The sequence below is a fragment of the Poecilia formosa genome, unplaced genomic scaffold (assembly GCF_000485575.1).
Source record: "Poecilia formosa unplaced genomic scaffold, Poecilia_formosa-5.1.2 Scaffold57, whole genome shotgun sequence".
Lineage (NCBI taxonomy): Eukaryota > Metazoa > Chordata > Actinopteri > Cyprinodontiformes > Poeciliidae > Poecilia > Poecilia formosa.
The window spans coordinates 1,218,862-1,232,818 of record NW_006799996.1 but is presented as its reverse complement, the minus strand read 5'-3'; the positions used below and the strand labels follow the sequence as shown (position 1 = coordinate 1,232,818).

Here is a 13,957-nt window from a genome sequence, read left to right as displayed (position 1 = left end):
GATCGCACTACCTGCTGAGGTCACACCTGAACAGCCGACAGGCGAGACGCTGAGAGTTTTAAAGCAGGAGAGGAGGCAGCAGATAAGCTGACAAAGTAGCTTCATGGTGGAATTTACCAAGCTCCTCAGCCTGAGTTTTACTCTGAATCGTATCTAAAAGCAAGCAAAACTCCAGATAAAGGCGAGGAGTGTGACGTGATTTGAACAAGCCACTGTGGGGAGTGAAAATTTACTACAGTTGCAGTGAAAAGTCGTGTCAGAAAAGCAGCGTTCTGCTGTTTGTGCAGTGGGAGATTACACTTTGGATGTTTCAACACAGTCAATGATGATCTGGTTAGCTTTTATGAGTTGTGCAACGTCCTCCCTTTTCCAACACATCACCACTAGAAGAATGCTACACCCACATTTAAAAAACACATTGTTATCCTGCTCAACAATAGCTGCAAGAAGCTGTGGTTTGGCTCCAGGCCCGCCATGAAACGAAACAAGACGAATGACATGTAGCATTAAAACCCCTCTTTAGAGTCAGATTTCTGCCTCTCCAAGTTCTCCTCAACACAGTCTGGAGGTTCTTGGAAACATTCTGCACATTCTTTCTTCGATGACCCCCCCAAAGCAACCACAAGCCATCCCATTCCCCCCCCCAAACCTCTCCAGGCTCACAAGCCGAAGGGGGAAATTCCCACACAGGATGACCTCTCTTCTTCACAGTTCAGTCCGTCCCTCTTTCCTCGTTTTACCGTCAATGGGCAGTGCCTGTCCGTAAAAAAAGAAAAGAAAAAAAAAAAACTCCTTGTTGCATCACATCCCCTCCAAACTGGTCTGCTGCTAAAAGCGCCTCTGTTAAACCAGTACAAAAACACACAAACACACACCTGTCATCCAATTGTCTAGTCGTCTCTGTGCCAGTTGTGAAATGGAGGAGATTTTTTCCTCCTATGAGTCACAGCATCATGTAATAAGTTGTTCCTCAAAATCCCTTGGCGTTCATTGCTGTGTTGATTTAGGAACACATTGTTCAAGCAGATATAAAACCCCAACTAGATTTATTGTTATCATTAAGCAAGAAAACATCCACTATTAACGCCTTCCATCTACTCAAAGATGAACACTCGGATGGCTTTAGATAGCTGATCAAACGAGATAATTCACACTGACTGGTCCGCTTTAATCAAACTGGTTGTTTTCCTAGAGTAATCAAGCTCTGCAAGACAAAAGTGCAAACTGCAAAATACAAACTCTGGCCCGCATACAAACCAAAATTGCGAACTCTGGCCCGCATACAAACCAAAATTGCGAATTCTGGCCCACCACTTACAAGCCTAGCCCTCAGCTTGGTTTCATTCAACTCTGGTGCGGATCGAATGCTCATGTGAACACCAAGCCGACCAGAGATCCCTCCAAAAGCAGAAAGTGGACTGTGGTGCACGGCATTCTGGGTAAATACAACCAAAACAAACACGCTAGTTTAACGCTAGTGGGAGAAACGGCTTGTTGTTTTTCACCAAAGACATTTGCTTCATTTCTGTTTACATTTTGTGAAGAAGGAAGTTGCGCTCATGTTTTCTTCTGAGGTTTTTGTGTCGTTTTTGTGGTGCAGCGCCACCACAGGCGAGGAGGGGAACAGGTTTTTCGGAAGGTTTGGATCGTTTGACACAACGCAGTGAAAGTGAACTGCTAAAGTATAACAAATGTAATTTTGGTTCCTGATCGAACCGAGTCTTCCTTCCAGACTATCAGGTGCGAAAACATCCTTTGACTGTTTTAAAACGGATTCAAAAAAATCAAGCAAAAATAAGACAAGAAACAAATGACTCATGCTTTGGTTTAACAAGATTAGCTCCAAGATTATAAATATATAAAAACCCTTAAAAGAAACTACACAAGTGCTTCTACGATGAAGAGATCATTTCATCCATATTGTACAAATGACATATCATCTGTTTGTCCTCATCAGCTGTATTTATTTTAATTTAAAATGTGAAGCTGAAGGAAATGCAGCAAAATCAAACAGATTCATGAGCACCAACGCTTCTGCACAGAATTAGTCTTGCAGATGACGTCAGGATCTTGTTTTGGCAAATCATCAACACCTTCTTATCCTTCACCATCTAACTACATCACTCCTAACATATGCATTTCATAACATCAAAATCTGCATACGTATGAAGACAAAAAGAAAGAGACCCACTTTTCTCCTGCCAAAGAGATTTTTATCTGAAAAGAAAATTTTAGATAAGTTACGTTTCTGTCCTTCGAGAACTGAGTTTGTCATTTTAGTCGTAGTTTTTGTGGTTTTTAACGATGGACTTTCATGCACTTTTACTTTTTTTGCTTTATTTTTACAAATTTGTTTCAGATGAAGTAAAACAAAAAGTATGCAAATTGAATGCTGAATTTATTGAAGGTAATTGTAGGCTAAATTAAAATGTCTTACTTTTAACCACACTTGTGCATGTAAAACAGAAGCTAATCTAAGTTGCTAGTTGGATCCTGAATTCCCGTTTTGTTTTGGTTTTTGCTCGCCTCTCATTTCCATTTGGTATTTTTGAGTCCAAATTCTTTGTAGAAATAGTTTTCTCTTTCTCTGTAGCATACAAACAATGATGAATCATTGTCTAAACCTGTATACTAAGTGTTTTAACTTGGGCATAAAAATTGACATCATAAAATCACAGAGAAATTAAAATATCTGGGTCTGAAGTGTTAAAAAAAACTTTTATGAAGTAACCCATGTTCTATTTTTTAGGAAGCGTTGCACACACGACTGTTTGGAGCGTTGCTGCACAGATATAACTTGTTACACCAACTGGTCGGTTGCCACATTGGATTTGTTGACATACGGAGAAATAGAATAACACCCTGCTCTGTGTAGTAATACGGGCCTCCAATTGAGATGCCTGCAGTGTTTCTGCATTTCGTGATTTATTGCCTCATGTCGAAGGAAAACGTTTAAGCCAAACTCCTCTTTCTGAACTGTTTCATAATCTTGTAATTATTAGTCTAGAGCCAGATGTCTCCTTCAAAACTCTTCAAATAAAATCACCAAAAAGTGCAGCATCATAGCGCCTGCTTTGCTGACTTCATCGTCTTAGATTCCTGTTTTCAGTCTCAAATACTGAGTTTTAGACATTTCAATCAATCAATCAAGTTTATTTGTGTAGCACTTTTAATCAACAAGGCAGTTCAAAGTGTTTTACATCACAAAAACATAAAGTCATAAAAGACGCCATACAGTCATCAATTGAAAAAACCTAATAAGAAACATCATGTGGATGAGTGCCGTTGTCAAAACCATCAATACATTAGCAACTTATTGTATTGTATCCATAATATATATAACAACAAATACCACATTACATATTAGAAACTAATATCAACCCAATTGTACTTACTGGACCAATGCATATTTGTTAATATATTGGTAAATGTCTGCAGATGTTAAAACTAATATATATTTTGGATACTTTAAAAAGTTAGCATTGTTGATACTGACGCATGCAACTTCTTAGAAACGGGCAAATTTTAACGTTTAATGCCAGGAAAAAGTTTTAATCTTTCTTACTGTCTTTATAACTATAACTTCATAAGCTATATTTGAGATCTGGCGCGTTACAAAAGCCAAATATTTCTCTTTTCTTAAGTCAGTATGTTTCTTAATTCCTACATTTTTGAAAATCTAACTTGAAAAATCAGTTAAAATCGACTCAGATATGCAATCATTAACTCTGAGTGTGTGTGTCTGTGTGTAGCCTGATTAGAAAGTAACCTGTAGTGCCATATTTTCGATTCATATCTATTTTTATAGCCCCTGCAGATATGAATTAGCTTATGATATAATCTGGTACTGCACATCAGATGGTGACATTTATGTTTGCGCTCTAAATTGCCCCTTTTAAATAAATTTATTATTATTATTTATTGTAATTCAGCATTATTATAATTAGAAAACTCCACGTATTTTGAGTCGGTTTCAGATTTGATTTGCTGGGTGGCAGTCAGTCGGTTTAAGCACATCTAACATCTTAGAAGGATTTTTTTGCGATGTAAATTTATTTTTCGCTCGGTTGTTTCAAAACCTGTGAGCATCAGTTGGAAGAAGATTACCGCTGAGATGCCTCCTTATCTCCAGCTAAACAGACACTTTTGTCTTTACTCTGCAAAAAAACAAAACCTCACCAGGTATAGTTGGTCTAACTTCTAGTGCAAATATCTTAGAACATTTGAAATAAGACAAAACCGTCTTAATGTTTCAGCACAACAAAGGAGGTTATTTTAAGTCAACAACCCCTTAATTTTGATGAAAAAGTTCTGGTTCCACTGGCAGATTATTTCACTTACAGGAACTGAACATAAAAATTGAATAAAGTAACGGCTGTCCTGTAGGCCTTCTGTCCCTGGTTATGCTAATAGGAAAGATAAAAATATGAAATTACAACATTTTCAATTGCAATTAATATTTTTTTATTTACTAATAAAGAAATTAGAAATAAAGTATTTTTAAAAATTTGCCTTTATTTCAATCTGTGAGTATTCGGGCCAGGCTACAAGAATTATTGTTTAGTTACAAGGATATAGGCATGACTTTAGCAGAACAAAGACTTAAATCTTACAATTACAAGAAAAAAATGTTTTAATGAGGAAAAGAGCTTGGATGATGTTTATTTTTCTGAGTTTTTATAAAATTACTGCTTTTCTCCTAAAATTACGACTTTATTCTCATGTTACTTTGACCAAAACCAACTTTATTCATAATTACTTACCAAATTACTTACAAAATACCAAAACTGACCAAAGTGCTGAGCAGACATCAAAATAAAAGAATCACATAACAGACGTAATACACACCTTGACAAAAAAAAAAGTTTCTCATGCTGGGTCAAAATCCAGTGACTATATTCCAGTAACATAATTACAAACAAAAATACTTAGTCTGACAACTATGGTTATGATATTTAATCATAGCTGACTTGAATTCAAAGTGTAAATAAATAGATGTAAAAAACGCTTGTCAAACAAGATGGCCACCCTGGACTTACTGACTCCGAAGAAGTTGGGAAAAAATCCTGATTTTCCAAAAATTTAATCTTCAAAAACCAAAACTTTGATAAATCAATCAAATCAATTTTCCGGCAGCCCTTTCAGAAACTATAAGTTTCATTGTATTTGTATCGATGCCAGCAGGATGACAAGTCAGTGTAACGTCTCTATGCCGGCCTGCTTTCCGTATCCATGGTAACCAGCGGCACAAGTCTCTGCTTTCTCTACCGGTTCTTTGGGCTTGTGACCCAAATTGGAGCCGCAGCACCCAGGATGTCACGCAGCGGACCCCGGTGTTTTTGTTGCTGACATGGAGAGATGTCAGCCACCAGCTGTTTCTACGGCAACGGCCCAAAATAAAAAAACAAGGCAGCCTGGTGCCCGTGGGTGTAAATGCGACGTGCGCACTCGGCGCTGCAAATAATCCGTCCTGTTATCCAGGGGATGATCTTCGCCATTTAGGCGGTGTTGAAACCGTCTGGACGCTAACCCCGGCTTCCAGCTCACTTCCCTGCAGAGGCTGGAGGTTTTCCACAGGCTCAGCCTCGAATTTAACCAAAACAGCATCCGAACGTCTGACTCCTTCTGCCTGTTGGAAACCCGTCTGACAAAAAGAGGGAAAATCATTACAAACTTAGAGCCTGATCATTAAAAAAAAGACTTTTTCTGCTGTGGAGGTTTTTCATCTCAACATAAGTAACTTTCAGGTAGTTCCTCAATATTCAAGATTAAAACAGAGATCCTATAATACTGGTGACTCCGCGTTCTCTCTCTCTTTTAAATAATGTTTTCATGTCTGATGGTTGCATATGCATGCATCTTAAAAATGAAAGGACAAAGAGCAGAATACTGTTATGCTTTTTTATTTGGAACAAATGGATGAAATAGAAAATGCAGAAAAACAAAAGCACATTTTTTATGTATTCCTACTCAGTTGGACATTTCCTCCACTCAGACTACACTATTTTTATGTCATCTCTTTATATATTTTTATGTCCTTAATGTACAATACAATATTCTAATTTTTTGTCTTGTTTTTATATATTTTTTAAATTCTTTTTTAATCCTACAAGCTTCCATACGCCATAATGTTGGACAATAAGATATTTTTTTTCTGTTCTCCGTGTATTTTACAGAATACACTCATATTTTTTTTTTCAAATTTCACATATGTTGTCATGCATGTTTTTAATTATTATTTAGAATAAATTAGGAATATCCTTTACTGATGACGTGTCGTAAACTGGCTCTTTATAAATAAACTGAATTTAATTTTTGCCTCTGAATTTGGACATTTCTGTGCAGCAGCAGCAAAGTGACAGAGAATCACAGAAAATAGTCTCACACAGAGGTAAAATACAAAATATATGTAAAAAAAGACAGAATACAGAATAAAAATATTGTACTATACCTGCAAAAATGAATCATAAATACCATTTAGTTTAAAAAAAATCACTCCGGTCCAAATAAATGTGCAGCTGAGTTTGTTAAATAAGAAATAGACAAAATGTGAATTGAGCTCTAATATACAGACTATCTACAGTTACAGACAACAAAAACCGTACAGATCGATGTAAATTTAGGAAATAATTAGAAAGATAAACAGTTTTTTTTAAAGCTGCTCCAGAAACACTGAAAAAACACAAAATATCTTTTTGCTCCAGTTTCGAGTGCAAATAACAGAATAAAACTGATTTAAAATGAACTTTTCAGCAACATATATAAGCTTGTTTTAAGTCAATAACTGCTTATTATTGACAGAAAAAAATACTACTTTTACTTATAACAATGGGAAAAATACACATTTTTGAATGTTTTTTTAAATCAATATTAAAGAATTATTGACTTAAAACAAGCAACTGATATGTTGCTGAAAGTCACTTTCAAGTTGGTTTTATTTTATTTCTAATTTACTGAATAATTTTCAGTGGAAACCAGGCCAGAAATACTTGGTGAGATTTTGTGCTTTTTGCATTGCAGTGACTGAAAGTTGCCAAACTCGACCCTAAATCCAGAGGCCATTTTGTGCCACTTTGCCCCAGATTTCCGCCCAGCTCCTCCATTAAAGGAAAAACCCGCCGGACATCCGGACCATTGGCTCTGACGGGAAGCCGGGCGGCTGAGATACCGTAAGACGACCAGAACATGATCTGCCTTAAAGTGAACCAGAATTTCAACATCTTGGTTCACTTCTGCTATTTCGCCGTAGATGACTGTGAAAAAACAACGCTGACGTGCGGAAGCGACTTGTGGTCACTACACAGCAAGTATCACTGGCCAGATGTTGTGAAACGCCACGCCATCTCTTTGCACAACGAGCGCTGCCTTAATTATGGGAGGAATATTTGTCCCTGAGCGAAAGGCTGATGCAGAGCAGTAAAACTTTCAAATGAATATGTGGTTTACACCTGATAAAACTTCACAAAATGTTCCTATTAATCTCAGTTTGAGTCAGTGCGGTGGTGTTTCTTAGCTCCATTTTGAGCCAAAACAATAAAAAGTTTTATGTAGCTTAGAAAAGGTCAACTTCATGATCAGCAGAAAGGTTTTTTTCATGTTTTTCTGATCAAACACGTCTTGTTTACGATGCAAAAACACAAAATCCAACCAAGTATTTTTGGTTTTATTTCTAGTGCAAATGTCTTAGTACACAAAACTAACTTACCAATAACCTTTCAGCAAGATGTAATGGCTTGTTTTAAATGAGTAGATCCTCAATATTGAAGAGAAAGTACCAGTTCCATCGGCAGATTATTTCATTTATAACAACACGAAACTATTTTGTTTTAAGTGAAATTATCTCGCAGTGGAACTGGTACTTTTTCATCAATATTAAGGAATAATTTACTTTTAAACAGATGCTACATGTTGCCAAAAGGTTACTTGTTTGTTAGTTTCATCTTATTTCAAGTGTGTTAAGATATTTGCACTAGAAACAAGACCAGAAATGATGCAAATAAAAGCAAGAGAGGCAGAGGATGTACTGAGTATTTGTTGAACCCAATGTAAGAGCATTACTTTAGGTATTTTCTTGTTTTCTAATTTCTTTGCAGGTTTATCTTGTAAACCGAAAAATAATCTAAATATTTAATGAGTTTTAAGGTTCTTTAGTTGCCAAATACATTAAATTTGGGTCGAGTCGATGTTTACAGTGTGTAACGTCAGTCTGGGTGTTGACTTCTAGGTAAATTCTGCCTGATGGTGACTCATTTCTCATCTTTAGTCCTTACAGCTGATCGCAATGTTCTGTCTTTTATTCTCTTCTTGCTTTTTGAGTCCTCACCTCTTGATGTGGGTAAAACCTGGGACGTTTCTTTGATGGGTTAAAATGTTCAGTGTTCTGGTCTTTGAGGCACCTTGTTATCCCTTCTTCCTTCTGGGCTCAGAAAATCATGATGGAAAATCAAACGTTAGTCACCAAATTGTGCTGTTATTGGAGGGGGTTTTTGCAGCAGTGGTAGAGCTGTGAGAAAGAAGCCGCCCCACATTTGAACTGTTTGTGCAACGCCTGATTCATGGTGGCTCTCACTGCTTATGCCCTAAATAATTTAAAAATATATACATTAATCAGAGGAAATCCTTTGCTGCTCATCCTTGTACTTCCTGCTGAATTTCAGTGTTGCTTTGATGCTTTTCCTGAAGACACTTTTCGTACTGAAGTGTGTTCAGGAGTTGATGGCCGTCGTTGGACGCCATTGGTCACTTCTTACTCTGGTATTTTAAAGATCTGGGATCAATCAAGTGTATTTGTATAGCGCATTTCAGCAACAAGGCTGTTCAAAGTGCTTTACGTCATAAAAAAAGAAATAAGGTTGCAGAACATTGGAATAATTGTCAGGAGCCGTTATTGTTCCAATCAAAATCTTGATCAGTGTTTCATTAATTATCTACACCGGTGGGTTTTAGGTCTAGTTTTAAAGGCAGTCAGTGTTTCAGCTGTTTTGCAGTTTTCTAGGAGTTTGTTTCAGATTTATGGTGCATAGAAGCTGAATGCTGCTTCTCCATTCGGTTTCGTTTTCAAACGTGTAAGGCATTGATACTGGCAGCTGCACGTCTTTTCTTTTGAGGAAACCATTAACAATTCAAGAAAACAATTTCACAATCATCCATCCATCATGTATAAAATCAATCTGAAAAATGGGTGGAGTGACTTTTAACAAATTTACCTGCTGATTAAAGAAGCATGATTAAAATCATGTGCAATCATGCTGAGTGCAGGTGAGAACAAAGTTAACTGAGAGTCTGTCGACCAGTGGAGGAAAGAGACAAAATAAGACAAAATGGAGAAACGTCATTCGGTTTTTATTCTCCTCTAATCTGGAGCAAACGTCCAGAAAACTGCAGAAATGCTGAAACACATATTACGAGGATAAAGTCATGATATTTAGAGAATAAAGTCAAAATAATGACAATATTTTGAGAATAAAGTAATAGGATTACAAGAATAAAGTTGTAATAAAAGAATGAAGTCATTGGAGAATAAAGTCATGATATTTAGAGAATAAAGTGAAAATAATACAAGCATCAAGGCAAAATTTTATGACTTTATTCTTGTAATATTAACTTTTTTTCTTAGCTTGGATCTAATCTTCCATTGTAATTTGGCCACCGCAACACAATTTTTTATTTTTTTACCTCCATCATTAATCATCTTAGTGATTAATGATAATGATGACGTTGAAACCCTTTAACTATTCCCCATCAGCCGAACCTGGAGCACCAAAAACAGCTCAGTTGTCAAAACGAGGCAGGAATGTCTTCACCTCTTTGGGGGACAGAAAATGCTCGATGCAGTGGAGAATGTTTTCACAGTTTAGGAAATGCTCTGCAGAGGAGAAAAACTTTCAACTGTTTGACCTGCTGACACCAGACTGCAGCCTAAAAAGCATTAAAACACAATATTCTGCTCTTCAACACACACTGACCCAATCATGTGACCTTAAACGTGCCGCTCTTTGTTTGAAACCCTTCATAACTAGAATCGGCTTTTGCAAACTGCTTTTTGTGTTTTTGTCTGACTTTAAGCTGGTTTAGTGATCTGAAACATTTAGCTGCGACAAAAAAAGCAGAAACAGAAGAAATTTGATATTTACACGCACTGCAGAAACAAAAAACATGACTGGTGGTTTTTTCTCACTGACCTAAAGATTATATCTGTTTGCTTAATTCAAAACAGTGTTAAAGAAACATTTTGCACACTGACAGGACTACACTGAAAATTCACAAAATCTTACTCATATCTAATTTTTTATATCATTTCTTGTGCAAATATCTTAGAATACTTTAAATAAGACAAAACTAATGTACAAGTAATATTTTAGCAAGACAATAGTTTGTTTTAAGTCAACAATTCTTGAGTATTGACAAAAAAAATACAAGTTTAACTGGATTTTTTTACTTTTTTTCCTCCCATGTTTTAAGTGAAAAAATCTGCCAGTGGAACTTGTAACCCAGTTTGAAATGCTGCTGTTGCATTTTAAGCAATAAAATGTCCATTTAAAAAAGGAATTAATGGTTTTATTTAAATGTGCTCTTTATGTATTTGTATTACTGTTAGAATAAGCTTAAGCAGTTTCTGCAGAACCTGACATATATTTTTTTGTCCAATTACTCAATTAGTTGTCAGATTGAATGCTCACTTACTAAAAATAAATGTTAGCTGCTAACAACTGTTGATGTTAATACAACATTTGGAAGCATTGCTGACATGGATTGAACGGCTTTTTTTACTTACCTCAGCTGTCGTTGCTAAAACTACAGGCAAACTACAATTATAAAAATTACAGAAAATCAACGTCATCACTCACAACTTTTCCTTCTGTTCGCTGATTGGCCTGGCTGAAATTCTACCACAGGAATCCAAGTGACTGGGAGAAATCCCAGACGGAGCAGCAAAGGGAGATGAGAATCTCATATGATGGAAACGACCAGGCTAATATGTATGTATGTAAACTTCTGAATTCTAAGAACGTTTATAATAATTTCGGTAATTCTAACTAACCTAAAACAAGAAAAGTTTGATCCAATTTATTTTTATTGAAATTTATTTAGAACAGACAATAAGAATAAAAAACGGGAGAAAAAGAGAAATAGTCATGGCAGTTGACATGCAAGTTTATACAATTTGTTTGAAAAGAAGCAGGTAGAAAATAAAAGATCTTATAATTTCCTGCCGCTCTGATACATATGAACATATACATTGAAGTCCCCACACCAGATAAATCCTTTAAGTCCCCACACATGAAATGACGCTTATGGATTTTACTTGTTTTTTGTCCAGCTACTTCGTCTGTGAACGTAACACACGAAAGACGAGATGCTAACCAGTTGTTTCCGTATATGCTAGGCTACATGACGGTGTGGCATCGTCTCCATGTTTACTAAGGTTAGTTATCCATAATGCGATATTTGATATTTTTCTAATCGTAATACTTACTTATAAATTATATGAACGTTATTCTTCTTACCTTGTAAAAAGTGTTCCCTGCAAATCCGCGGTTACACCGAGGGCTGACAGTCATTATGATTGACAGCTATCCATCGCTGCCGTATCTTTTCTCATTAAAAGTTATAGAATAAAACGACTAGTTTGGTTTGTATCCTTGTCCGTTCGTGCCGTCGACCGCTTAGCACCCTGTGACCATTTTTACAGTGAAATCAGCTAAACAGAAGCCATACTAGGTTACAGATGTCTGTTTTTAGACTAACTTTAAAGGAGCGCATTGGTTGTTTCGACGTCCGTCATGGCGGAGTTCTGGAGAGCGTGACGTCACGTGAAAACATTTTAGAAAGAGGAAAATTTTTTAAAATGTCTTTTTATTCGGTGTATGTAAATATCTATTTCTAGCTGTTAAAAATCTCAGGAACATTAAATGTGAAACGGTCAGATGATCTGAGTTGTTCGTTCGTACAACATAAAATAAAATGGTAATTCCGTTATTGTCCCATTATGGGAAAATTCCATTGAAATAAATGGTAATATTACTCTTTTAAATGCTCATACATCAAAGTGGTAATATTTTTCCTTTAATTTCATCATCTTGTTCATGAGAAACGGAACGTATTCAAGGTGCCGCTTGGCCATCAATACTGAAAGTTCAACCCACTGCTCTGTTCCTCAAAGCTCTGCCTACAGAACTTTCCTAGATTACCAGACATCTGACTCGCTGCGCTGATGAGGCCAACATCCCGTTTTATTTTGACGACCAGGTCCTCAATATCTGAATATTATGGAAGTGAGAGTTTTGTCCTCTGCTATTCTAATTAATTTCAAGAAACACTTCCTCCAATTGTAAAACCTGGAGAGGAAAATGGATAATACCTGGATATTTTTATAATAAATTATAGCTTTTCTTCTTAAAGCCAAAGGAAGGTGTTGATAAACAAGCAGATTAAAGATGGATTTTGTAATGCAATACCTTCTCTAGGAAGAACTGTTGACAGATTTGATCTTGTGATTACATGATTGTAGCCTGAGGGAAAATATTTACCAAAACGTCAAACATTTGCAGCTGATCTACTGCGGTAGGAAGCTGTATTTTAGTTATTTACTTATGAAATCACAGAACAAAAAGATCAAATACTCATAAGAGATGTTCAGAATTGGACATGTACAGATTACTCAACAGGAAGCAGGGTGTGTTGATGCGGGTGGCAACAATGAAAAAAGTCACCACCCACACTCTTTAAACTATGTGGCCATCCTCACGTTCGCTGTATCTTGTCATCCAAGGTGTGAGCTGGTTCAGACTTGGAGCTGGCATGCGTGTAGTGCGTCAGGAAATCAAACTCTAAAGTCGTCACTAGAAACGCATCTATTACCTGCCTTACTTTCTACCGCTGTTTGGAGTCAAAAACATCAACACCAAACCAAAAGAACACAGTGATGACATCTGCGGTTAGCCAGGGAGGTCAACCAAACTTTGTTTACATGCATGTCGACAAACGTCATCGGTGTGCCGTGCGCTCGAAACGGGGAACCACCAGCTCAAGTCTGTCAGTATTTATGCTTTGACCTACATGCATGAACTTAGTTTGTCACAGGCAATAGCATATGCTATGGCAGTCTGCGTGTATGCGTGTGTGCGTGTGTGACGGTTGGTCCTCAAAGCAGCAACCAGAGGGGGGCAGGAACAGGAACAGGAACTGCTCACGAGTGAATGTCTCAACAGACGTAAACCAAAGACATCGGTATCTGAAACTGCAGCCCAATGAGAACAGCTCAGTGCTTTTCCATCGCAGCTCAGAAACGGCCCGGCCTGCTTGTTTGGCAGAAAAATGTTTCCCGTGACTACGAGCTCATCATGTTGTAGCGTTAATCATGATGCACTTATGCTGAGCTAGCATAAACCGTCATCGGACTGGTGTGTAGTTGGGATAATTCACCAAACTTCCTGCCAGAGCTGGAGGGAAAAATCAGCAAAAATCAATATGAAGTCAATTGGATGTAGATAAGAGATTTACAGATTTGTACTTCAAAGTAAGGCACATTTTATTTTACAGCAGTCCTGTTTAGTCTGCTTTAATCAAAGTCTAGTTTGTTTGTGGAGGTGTGAATGTGCAACCAAACTCTGATGTGGACCAACACTGCAAAAACATAAAGTCTTACCAAGTATTTTTGGTCTAGTTTTAGACCAAAAATATCTTAGTTTCATCCTATTTCAAGTAACTTCTCAGCAGGAAATTGTTTTAAGTCAATAATTCCTTATTATTGATGTAAAAGTACTAGTTCCACTGGCTGATTATTTAGCTTAAAACCTGACATTTTTCTCATGTTATAAGTGAAATAATTTCTTATTGATTTTTCATGAGTAATATTGAATTATTGACTTAAAGCAATTTCCTGCTGAGAAGTTACTTGTATGTTAGTTTTGTCCCATTTCAAATCTACTAAGATATTTGCTTTAGAAACTAAACC

The 13,957-nt window shown here is 36.7% G+C and overlaps 1 protein-coding gene across 1 annotated transcript in view; it reads left to right on the top strand.

The window, feature by feature from the left end:
- The window catches only part of klhl12 (kelch-like family member 12), a 61,390-nt gene that overhangs the window by 10,985 nt on the left and 36,448 nt on the right, over window positions 1–13,957 (top strand). The window lies entirely within an intron of this gene.